The sequence below is a fragment of the Stegodyphus dumicola genome, chromosome 6 (assembly GCF_044657685.1).
Source record: "Stegodyphus dumicola isolate Sdum_Otavi_A_Nest chromosome 6, ASM4465768v1".
Lineage (NCBI taxonomy): Eukaryota > Metazoa > Arthropoda > Arachnida > Araneae > Eresidae > Stegodyphus > Stegodyphus dumicola.
The window spans coordinates 35,032,842-35,045,173 of NC_140773.1; positions in this window are offsets into that span (position 1 = coordinate 35,032,842).

Consider the following 12,332-nt stretch of genomic DNA (forward strand, 5'->3'; position numbering starts at 1 on the left):
TTTTCTTACCGAAACTCTTCTGTGATTAATATTCAGACCAATATTCAATAACTCTTTGCCATGGGTAAGTAAAGTCTTAATATTTTAACGAACGAGAATGAATAACATTTTTTTATTAATTTAAATAAAAAATTTAAAAAAATGATTTGAAAAACTAGTTTTCCCGTTAAGTATAACACATAAAGTATGCTGTTAAATAAATAACTTTAACTATTGGCATGTAAAAATTTGTGATTAAATTAATAATTGAAAAAAAATGAAATAAGCGTCATTTAAAAATTTAGTAAGATGTTTTAGTTTGAATATTTTTATATGTCTTGAAACTTTAATTTTATTTGCTAAATTAAAATTGACGTTATTGTATTCTAAATTGAGAGTGTTTGTTTTCACATCGAAATAAAATTTACAGACTTCAAGTGCATAGGAATATTTTCTTACCGAAACTCTTCTGTGATTAATATTCAGACCAATATTCAATAACTCTTTGCCATGTGTAAGTAAAGTCTTAATATTTTAACGAACGAGAATGAATAACATTTTTTTATTAATTTAAATAAAAAATAAAAAAAATGATTTGAAAAACTAGTTTTCCCGTTAAGTATAACAATATGTTCTACATCAATAGACTGTTTTGAGCATTTGCTTTCTAGCTTTTAAACGTAAAAGTACGAATTTGTGGCACTGTTTGTTTTAGATTATTAACCAATCATTTTAATTAGGTCATATTCTGCACTTTCTAACTTCGTATGCTGCATATAGTGCAGAGATTAGAAAATGTACTTAACAATAGGGTTTACAGTTATACAAAAATGAAAGGCTATATAATCTTGCGTGCGTACGGGTTCGTAATACATTGAATGTACACAGATCCCAGGATATGTTAATAAAGTATATTTAATCAAAAGAAACACTTCAGAGTTCTGTAATTTTCCGTAGAAATTATCCCCAAGGTGATCACAGTATACAGTCAGAAGTTACACTTCAAACTATCAAGAACATTAAATACAGCGCAAATTCAAAGCGCATCTAAAGAAAAAGCTAACTCGGATATATCTCAGTTCACGCGGAACTGGCAACTCGCAACAGCAATAACTAAGCAACTGAGAGCAGATGCTTTCTATGCAGCCTTATATAGTTTTGAACGGGCCGCTGAGATATTTCTAATACTTTCCGCGTCTCTAAATTACTGGAAAGCAATATGATGGTCGAATTACGGGTATAGTTAATACAATGATCAATTACATTTATTCATTTGCAATACTTATTACGGTTTTAGAGTGACCGGACCCAAATGTCGCTAAATGGTTGCCTAATTTGGCGACAAAGTAAGTCGCCAAAAACATTGTCAGCTTGGCGATATCTTGTCAAATTACCGAGATACCCATTTACTCAATTTTAATTGTATTCTTACTTTTCTGGCGTAGTTTCTCTCTTTAGAATGTTTACGTTGCATTACAGAAAAAATACAACAATTTCACATATAATTATACTCATATCTACGTAAAAGATTCGTAACAATAAGTTTGTATTGAATGTAAATGATTGAAATTTTGTTTGTCTGTCATTTACTCAGTTTTATAGCGTGTGTTCTTGTTCTTCATTGTTCAGTGCTTTTAGCCTGCTTTAAGAGCGACTATAATGTGGTCAATGTTTAATGATGCAAGGATATTCGTAATTTTGTGAAACATTTTTTTTTAAATGTTGACAAATATACCATGCATTATATGACGAATTTTGTTAGGCTTCTTGCAACTTTTTATCATAAAACGATGCTATTATGCCAAAAGAGAATATTCTATGTATTTTTACGTTTTGTAACAATTGCTGCACAGTAGCGTTGTTGCTGCATTATGTTAAATCTATATATAAATAATTCTGTATATGTGCCAATTAAAGATATCAAATTCACGTTCAATAAATACTCTAATCAATTTGTAATAAAGTATGCAAACGTACATGTGGAAATGTATATCATACATTTACTGCCTGGTGGAACAATATAGTGCAATACGTGATTGAAACGGACCCTAATACTTATACATATTATATACTAATTAATTCAGTAACATTGTATAAATAAAATAGAACACAAATGTCTGTGTTGGAAAAGACAAATTAAACCCAGTATAAATTTAGTCCGGTGTATTCCAGTAAATAAACAAACAAACAAACAAACAAAAAACAATAATTAAATAATCAAATATTTAATAAATACTGGAAAATTTCAAACAATGTTTATAGAGTTCTGAGGTAGCACGAGAGCTGGAGATTCAAGTAAAAATAATCCTTTGACATACATGATTTTTCTTCGTAACGTTTAGATAAAAGAACCAGTGGAATAAAAAAGGGTCCTCTTTCTCGCACTACATAATGTTAACAAACAGTTTTTTGCAAAACGTAATACACTCAGTTAAATTTGCGAAACATAAATAAAAGGTTTCGGTTGACAACGGGGCGTGATAAAAGAGAATTAGAACCATTTTAATTTCAACAACACTCCAATTTAGGAAATTTTGAAGGAGCAGAAGTGACATTTACGATGATAATACTTCTGGCTGTCACCAGTAATTATTAAGAACATCATTTTACTCAACATAAACTTGTGGACAATTAGCATAACTAAATTTACTATGATAAAACTTTACGACCGTCTGTCACCAGTAATTATTAAGAACATCATTTACTTAACATATTATCGAATAACAAGCGTTTTCAAATAAAATGTAGGCTTAGTTGTTTGAAATTTGCTGCTGTCATTGTCTAAGAGTTATAGACACTGGAAACATCTAAATAAATATGAAGAAGAAATAGCAACAGATGGTTATGACTTTCAGCACATTCAGACTGAGGGCAACATTTCTTGCAATATGTAGTGGCCCTGGAGTAATCGTACTAGCCACTACAGCAACAACTTCAACAGGAATCCATGGTCGTCCTTATCGCGGTCTGCCACATGTGCATCCAGATCCTTCACACTGTTTTACTAAACCTCATATAACTTTTACGGAACATGGGCCTCATCTAGCTTATGATTTCGCCCATAACCTCTCTCTGTTCGGCAGTATTTTCCCATTCAGATAAAACAGCTTTGCCAATTCGTTGTTTAGCGGTAGGTGTCATCTAGTTAGCATGTTGAATCCCTGACTGAATAAAAAATTCCCGACAATGCTTTTTAAAGCTTTTTAGAAGCATATTGCAAATGCTATTCTGCGAATGGTGCTTCTACTGTCTGTCTCTGTGATTTATGCAAAATGTGTCAATGCTCCTCCTGTCATCGTTGTTATTGTTGGTTTGCAGTGCCCTTCTTTGCAAATGTTGTTTTACCAAGACAGTTTTCATCACACGTTACCATTCCAGCGCCATTTGTGGTTTTTCAATGTGTTGATCAATTTGCGGGTGGATGTTGGAAACGAAATGAAAAACGTGGATGTTGCCTTCGAAAATTTCCAGTTATTTTCACTGTAAGCGTTACCGCGAAAGCTTTTGTTTTCAGTAATCACAATCTGAAATGCATACCTTCAAATAACAATATCTGAAATTTCATTTCTATTAGTTGAGCGGATATACCGCTAACAATGTATACATTGCGGAAATATTTTTTGAACCTCCTGTTTGTATAATATATGTGTGTACTTATATACTATTTGTAGGTATGTATGCAAGATAAAATGCATGTGAAGCGAAATTCTAATTATAACTTGCAATAGTTCCTTGACCATCTTAAATTTGGGCATTTCCCCTTTCTATTCTAACAATAGTAATAGTTTAGAATAAACTATACTGTATCATTTCAAAATTAATCTCTGTCAAATAATCCTTACATAACAGTCATGATGCCAGACTTTACAGAAACATTTCAGTCAATAATAATTTTAGAATATAATTATTAATCAATAGGAATTAAAGGAGAAACTTTTGTACCAAACTGCTGCTTCGTCTATCTTTAAAAATATATGTTTCAAAACGGTAACGGTATCGATCAATTCTTCAAGAACAAATATGCTTCATGAACATTCATGCTTTCTTGCTCAAATTTATCTCTATTGATTAAAAAAAAACGATATGGGAATTGAAAATACAAAGGAATATTAAAACTGGCTCATTACAACTTTCTTTCTTTTCACCATCGACGGAACAGCTGGCCCACTGGGTTAGGTGCTTTTCAGCCCGTTGGATCCCGTCGATGGAATTAAAAAAGTTATATGAATAAATATAATTAGAGCTTAGTACTGTGTCCTCTGGGGATTGGCCACGAAACGAGGAACATTGAAATAAGGACCAGAACATGGAAAGAAGGTGCATGGTGGAGACTGCTGAGACTACGCGGACACTTTTCACTATTATCGTACACACATTAGGCATACAGTTATATTAAAGATGAGCTGTAAAAATCAGGTACAGATGTAAAGATGACCAAATACATTACAAATTGTGGAATACATTAAATGAGTTCTGGATTAGTCATAATATTAAATATAGTTAAAAACAGCCAAAAAGGAAAGACATTAAGTAAATTAATATATGTACAGAGCAGGCTGCTGACGGCATTGTGTCCAAGGAAAGAAGTCACTCCAGGTTGTCAGCAATGCTTTTAGCAATGGTAGTGCAGTCTCTAATGCGGCTGATCGCATATTTATTCTTAATTGTGTTCTTGAACCATGCTGTCATATTGATTACAGTTGGTCTTTTCAAATGTGTGTATTCCCTGTGTGCGAGCAGTCAAACAGATAATGATCTGGGTCAGCAGTACTGCCACAAAAACATTGGTTACTGTCTGTTACAACTGTTATCTTTCGTGCTTTGACTCCGTAAATCTTGTTCCTGCTGTGTCACCACTTCTTAAATCATCACAAACGTACAACAATGCACGCCCAAATGTATGGTAAAAATGCAAAAATAGCTGGAGGAGTCCAAGTAACCAGACCTGATTATGAAAAAAATATATATGCGAAAATGGCACATAAAGATGATACACGGCTCTGTTGAGTGATATGTAAAAGTGTTCTGCTGTCGTACTAGGCCGACCAGCGGCTGAGTGGTAACGTGGCTGAACACTGGTAGTTTGACCTGGAATCGAATTCGGGTGAACGGGCTGGCTGCATGGTTGGTTCCCATGCCTTTCCCCATGTGTAATATGGACACGAGCTAGTTTCCCTTAAAACGTCCTCCAAGAAGGCATCTATCCCATAGGCAGGTAGCCCTCGCGTTGCTTTGCCTAAAACAATTAACCTAACCTAACCTAACCTGGCGTATAAAAAGATTTCCCAAGTATTACATTTTCAGCAGCTGCTCTGTTTCTGCCGGCAGCTCAATAGATAAAAAGAGTTTCAGTGAAACCTGCAATGTAATAATGCATGTAGATCGAAAACCGCACAAGGAATGGAGATTTACGCCAAGCAAAGCATCGCTCAACAGTGTTCCTTACCAACCCAATACAAAATTTTTTTAGAAACATTTCTACAAAATCTTTTCAAATTAGTCCTCTCTACCAGCCATTATACGTTTGTCGGATATTTTTTAATTAGCCTGCATACTTAAATACACACCGCACATACACATATATATATATCTATATATCTATATATATGTATATAAATGCATATGTTATTGACAATTATTGCATATAAATACCTGAAAGACAATAGGAAGGAATCATGTACAATAACAACATATAAATTTGTATACTATAAAGGTTCTACAACATATATCTCTTCACTGTGATGAAATTACGTTTATAAAGTTAATTGCGAGCCTTAAGACAATAATTTCATATTTTTAGTATAAAATATACTCAATATTTATATATGAAAGTATGTTTGAGGTTTTAAGTATAAGATTATGTCAATACACTGATTACGAACGCCAGAAATCCTAACAATTCTTTTTTGACAACGGAGCCAAAACACATGTTTGAAAATTTAGGAGTAGAATTTGAAACGTAGTGAGTGTATAGTATTTATGCAAAAAAGATATTTATTAGGGACACAATAGATTTTTTTCCTAGATCGTACTCAATGGCGATTGATGTAAAAAATGCAAATGTTAAGTACAATAAGGTCATTTTTCCCTTCGAAAAAATGTAACAAATAAGAAACAAAAAACTATTCGCCGTATCTTCAGACGCAAATTAATATTTTTAACACTACTTTTTCTAACCCGAAATAAAAAGATTTATGCACTTATAGAAAAGAAGGAGAGACTTTTTAAATTGATTCTAATTTTTTTGCTAAATTTTAAAGATTTTAACAACGTTCTTTGAAATTGCCTTGAAAAAAGAGCTTAAGTTTTCCTCTCTACTTTAAACTTACAAAGTAAAAAAAGAGTTGCTCGTTTTTTCAATATATAAGACAATTTGAAAACAAAGCATCTCTTTAGTCATTTATTATTTAAATGATTTTGCTGATATTCATAAATAACTTCAGCTGACGAAGAAACCTCTCATTAAGTAGACTATCTTCAAGAAGCAAAATAGAGTCAGACATCTTGAAGAGTAACAAGACGCTTTCCAATTAGCTTCTCCTTTAATTATTTATCTCGGTTTATTTTTTTAAGCTCTTCATTCCAAGAAATGTGGGTCATAAATGGTTAATTTGAAAAGCAGTACGGTTAAAGAAAAAAGTACGTTTTTTAGGAAAATAAAATATGTTTTTATTACTTCTAATTCTTTGTGTTCACTGTGAAAATTTGATGATCATCAAAAATTAAATTTCTTAGCAGCTTTTAGTGATGACATGCAATTATTAAAGAAGGAAAAAATCAAGAAGTACATGGTTAAAAAAACATTATTGTGAGTTAATTGAAGTAAGGTAACTTGATGATTTTTGAATATTTTTCTTCTGATTTACGGTTTTTAAAACCAAGGGAATATATAATAATGTTAATATGTTTTTTTTTTTTTTTTTTTTTTTTTTTTTTTTAATAAATGGGCTAAAATCTCCGAAATAATTTCGCAAAGTCGTTTCTGCATATTTCTGCATTTAAAAACTAATTTAAATTTTCAACTGCATTTAAATTTCTGCATTTAAAAAAATAATTTAAATTCGATTCACATCAATACAATCGCGCTATTTTCTGACACCAGTTGTTACGTTATTTTCTTCTTTCACGTTCGATTTCGAGTGAACAACGACGACAGGACTTGATGGAATATCGAAACACACTTTATTTACCAATATTAATCAGGACAGCTCCAAAACACTTTTACAGTCGTCGAAGATCTACAATAAACACGCTGAAACAATCAGCGACACAGTCTTCACACTGTCAGGCAATAACTGTGGGAAAAGCTTCACTGTAAAGCACCAGAGTACAGCTCCCGACTGTGCTCGGTCGTACTCGGAACTCCACGTACTCTCGAAACTCTCCACCCTACAAATCGCGATGCACTCGACGACACACAGAGCACAGCTCCCGACTCTTCGGTTCAGTCGTTCCCGGAGCTTAAGACACTCGACGATGCAGTAACCGCGATACACTAAGAGACTCTTCGATGCATTCAACGACCAATTCGGAGCTAGGCTTCGAGACACTCGCTCAATGACTGACTGGTCGAGGCACGCTAGACGAGACACACTCTCTCGCACTCTAGACGAGGCACACACACTGACTATGGACCAGCAGGGTTTATATAGCATTCGGCTTTTGTTCGAGAACATTTTGGGCTAAACTGGTAAGAATTCGTTCCAGAAGGTTCCCCATCCGTCCATAGCATTCGCCAATTTTTCGCCAAATATGGCAGTCTTGCATTCCTTTGCCATTTTATGGCAACCCTAAACCTCCTTTGCTGGAAAGCTACCTTACCGCGCCTTGACTTTTCGCAACAATATTCAAGATGCGCGATGCGATAGAAAACCTGTGTTCTGAGAAAATATAATGGATCATTTTATAACAATTGCCGAAAATTTTCCAAAACTTGAATAAAATCTTTAATTCGGGCGTTGTTTAAGGCTGAAATAAATATGTACATGGACAATAAAGATAAATTTATTATTTTGTATGACCCAGATACATGACGCAGATATTCTACTTGTATCGAAATGTTCAGAAGCTTTATTGTGGTGACTACCTTGTCGAACGAAGACTAGAGAAGCTACAATTATTCAAGAGCTTAGTTTTCATAATGAAATAGTAATAAAAATAATTTGGAAGGAGACCAGGAATGAAATAAACAAATACACAGTAAGCTCTTTTATTACGGTTAGAATCCTTTCCGACAGACTTGGTACATTATTGTTTGCATCTAACTTCCTATAGCGTTTATATAATAGTTGACTCTGACAATTTGCCTTCTGTGGCAAATGTTGAGAGAGGGGGAAAAGGACTTTCTTTATCATCTGTCATCTACTCTCTATATTACAACCCGCATAGCGAGCTCCTAGGCAAGTACTCTTTTAATCCTCAGTCTCGTAGAACTATGTCCATTTTTCCGGGCTCCTGGGCTCAGACCCTATCCCAATATAGCTGCATAATCTTTTTTCGAAAGTTGTGCATAGTTTGGGAATGGCATAAGTGAAGATGAAAAATTTTAAGCAATTATTTAGTAGTTGATGAGTAAAGTAGAGATGATGAGGCATATCCTTATGAGAGCAATTATTAAAAGTCCGAAAGATGAGTAAGAGAGTTGTAGAGCGAGACGAGGAAAATTGAAATACACTTCCGAAGAGGTAGTCTTTCAGTATTGCGAGTCCGAGGCTGAATGAGGTAGCTGCGTCTGGAGTCAGAAAGGAGTCAGGAATGGTAGGTATCTGGTTGGCTTGGAGGAGGATTCATCAGGGTAAGCAGACCAATAGTGTGCTAGGGGGGAGGGGCAAAGGCTCAGTTCCATACAACATTAGAAGGGCGATCTAATGGTTGGGGGACAGGGGATGATAAATTAGCCTGTATAAGTTGATTAATATTATTTTAGCATTTAAATAATTGTTATATTCTGTTTGGTATAGTTATTACGAGTAATTTGATATATTATGATGCCTAGTAGGCTGAGTATTTAAGATTTATTCATCATTTTTAATTTTTTTAAAAATATTTTCTTAAATTAGTTTTGATTACTTATTCAGTTAGAAAAGTTTAAGTAGCATGTATTCAGTTAATTATTTGATCTGAGGATGGCTTTAGGCTTTTTACTATTTTCTGCTGAGTTAGTGTCGTAGTTCAAAATAGGAATTGTGGGATTGTTTGGTTTCTCTAGGTTCATGTAAAAATTTTTTTTGATAGTTTTTTCAGTGTGTCAATAATGAACGCCATGTTGCATTCAGAATGGATGTTATCAGTACGTAAGTACCATGGGCAGTTTGTAATTTGTCTGAGTGTAGTGTTTTGTTGTGTTTGTAATCGGCGTAGTGTTGCAAACACTACGTCGATTACAAACATTAGCCCTAAACTTACATTAGCCCTAAACTGGGCTATATGTAAGAACTGGTCGCAGTATGGCCTTATAAATGAGTAACTTCTGATCAATAGCTAAAACGCTGTTTCGAGAGATTAAGTGGTTGAGATTGGATTTGCTACCTCGAAACTTAGAAATTATGTGTTTAATGTGGGGGTTTCATGTCAGATGGTGATCAAGAATTACACCTAGGTGAGGAAACGGATGAGACAAATGAGGCATTTTCATATTACATTTAGTCTCAAATTAATACAAAATATTAATTTATTCTCAAAAGCAATGAATTTGAAATATTGAAATTAATTTACACTTGATGTAAAGAGCTGATAGACTTACGCAGAAAATATCATACTGCGACATTAGTAATCCTCTGCATTAGTAATATTGCTGACATTAATAATTGACATTAGTAACCAGTGATCTCAAACTCAGACTGCACAGGGACCAAATGAACAATCTTAACCCTTTATAGGCCAAAACGCCCCAGAGAACCTTTCATTCAAACGACCACAACTGCCTGAAACGGCCGAGATTGCGATGTTTTTTCCTTTCCTCTCCCTAAGTTAGTAATAGGTGCAGTTTCTCCAAATACATTGTATTAGTTTATTACAGACAGCTTGTCCTAAAAGGTTAATGGAAGCTTCCTTGTTAGAAAGTAGAAAGGATGACATTTGAAATCTTCACACCTTTTTGTGCCTTAATGGAGGGGGAAAGGAGAGAACAGACAGGATGATAATAGACAAGGACGTGCATTTCGGTATTTTAAGTACGTATATATAGGTTAGTGAATGCTTCGGTTTTCTAACTGTTAAATTAATTGATGGGCCTCAATTTAAAAAAAAAATAAGAAGAATAAATTGAAAATCCTTATTTTGTTAACAAAACAAAATTTGTTAACTAAGGATGAAAATAAATTACTGGATATCTGTTCAAACATGCATACAAAACTGAAGAGAAAACAAAATCAAATTTGTGCTTATTTTTTGGCTGAAACCTAAATGTTGGTATTTGCAAAAAAATTTTATTGGTCACAGTTTGTAATTTAAACGCATTAAGAGCCAAATATAAAAACTTCGAGACTCGCATTCATTCAAATAATTGTAATGTAGTGAAATAACCACTAGATAAATTGCTTTTAACAACTAAAAATAAGTATATGAAACCCCAACAGAGTCAAAACTTGAGAATACATAATGACAACTTCTCTTTCTTTTATATATTACATTTCTCTATGAAGCATTCAGAAAAAGACATATATATATATATGTAAATAATTATGAACTTCTTTGTTTCTTACTACACTTTTCATATGCAATACAACAACTCTTGGCATTTCGAATTTCATAAAATATAACCTTGGAGGAAAATTACCAGAAAGTATGTTCATCACTCATTTTTAGATACCCATCGAGTGTCTGCTTCTTTTCGTAGACTTATTTAATTTCCAATTACGAATAAAAAACTGTTTGCATATAAAATGTTTTCCCAAACAAAGTTTTTGTTCTTATTGCAAAAATTCGTATCTGAGGATATTTATATTTTGAGAAGTATTAATAAAAGTTAATCAAATTTGTACCTTCAGATCTTTTAGTAAGATTTATATTATAGTGTAAATTAATAAACAGCGTTTCTAAGTTTCTGTAGCATTACTCATCTTCGTTTTTAGTAAGAAAGCTCATGTATAATTGGATTCGAAACCATAGACCACTGCTCTCCTCTTTCTGTTATTAATTTGTTCTGCTTCCGCCTTGCAGGAGCAAGCTTTGCAAAGTAACTAACTGAGAGTAGGTGGTTATGCAACTGCCAACAATTTTTTTGCAGCAGAATGCATAAAGGCCCATTGGAAGACCATCTGGAGACTAAACATGGATGTTTGAAAATGAAACGTACCGCATGGGTCCCATTGCTCGAATTTTGTATAAAATTAAAACTTTCAAACCAAGAGTGTGATGATTTCAGTATTAGAGATAACTTGCTTTCCAATTTATAGGGTCCGAAGGACACTGATTGTATTTCTGTACAACGAGGGCTTTGATTGTATTATTACATCAGTAAATGTAGGCCTGCAGATGGATTTCTTACCAATGATTTATGCATTACATGGTTTAAAAGTGTAACATTATGAAACATAATAAAATTAAAAAATGCGCAAAATAATTATTTTGTTTTACGAAAATTTGACTATTGCATTCGAACGAAATGCACTACGATGTAGAATTTAAAACTAGGCAAAAATTAGGCAAAATTTTAAATTTGTCTAAATTTTGTATAAAACCCTTTAACTCATATTTGTTTAAATTTTGCAATATTCTAAAATTTTATATTTGTCTAAATATTGCATAAAACTCTGTAATTTTATATACATTTGTCTACGTTTTGTGCAAAACTCTGTAAAAGAGCTATCAGCTTTAAGTTCCCTTCTTCCAGAATGAAAATTTTGCAAAAATGAAAGGATCAAAAACCATATTTTAAGAAATGTTAAAAGAGAAAGAAATTGAAGAAAAAAATAATTACCTTATTTACCTAGGAAACCTGTAGTAAAAAAAAAACCATGGTATTAAAACTGAAAATTTTGGAAAGAAAAAGGATTGGGATTATCTCGAGGAGGTATGATTTGTAAACGATGTGGTGTATTTAATTATGGCAAAGCACACTAAAACTATCTGCCTAAGGGGAGGGATGCCTTCGTTTCTAAGGGAAACTGGCTCGTATACACGTTACACGTGGGGAAAACCACGAAAACACCCATGCAGCCAGCCCGTTCGCAGAATTCATACTTCGGACCGAACTACAATGTTCAGCGACTTTAACGCTCGGCCGCTGGTGGGCCTGATTTGTAAACGTGAAAGGCGTTAAGGAAATTCAATTTATGAACAGCTGATGTACTTTATTGTGGCGTTCAGTTTCACAGAATGTTGCTTTTTTATTTCCTTGTACGAAGTAAAAA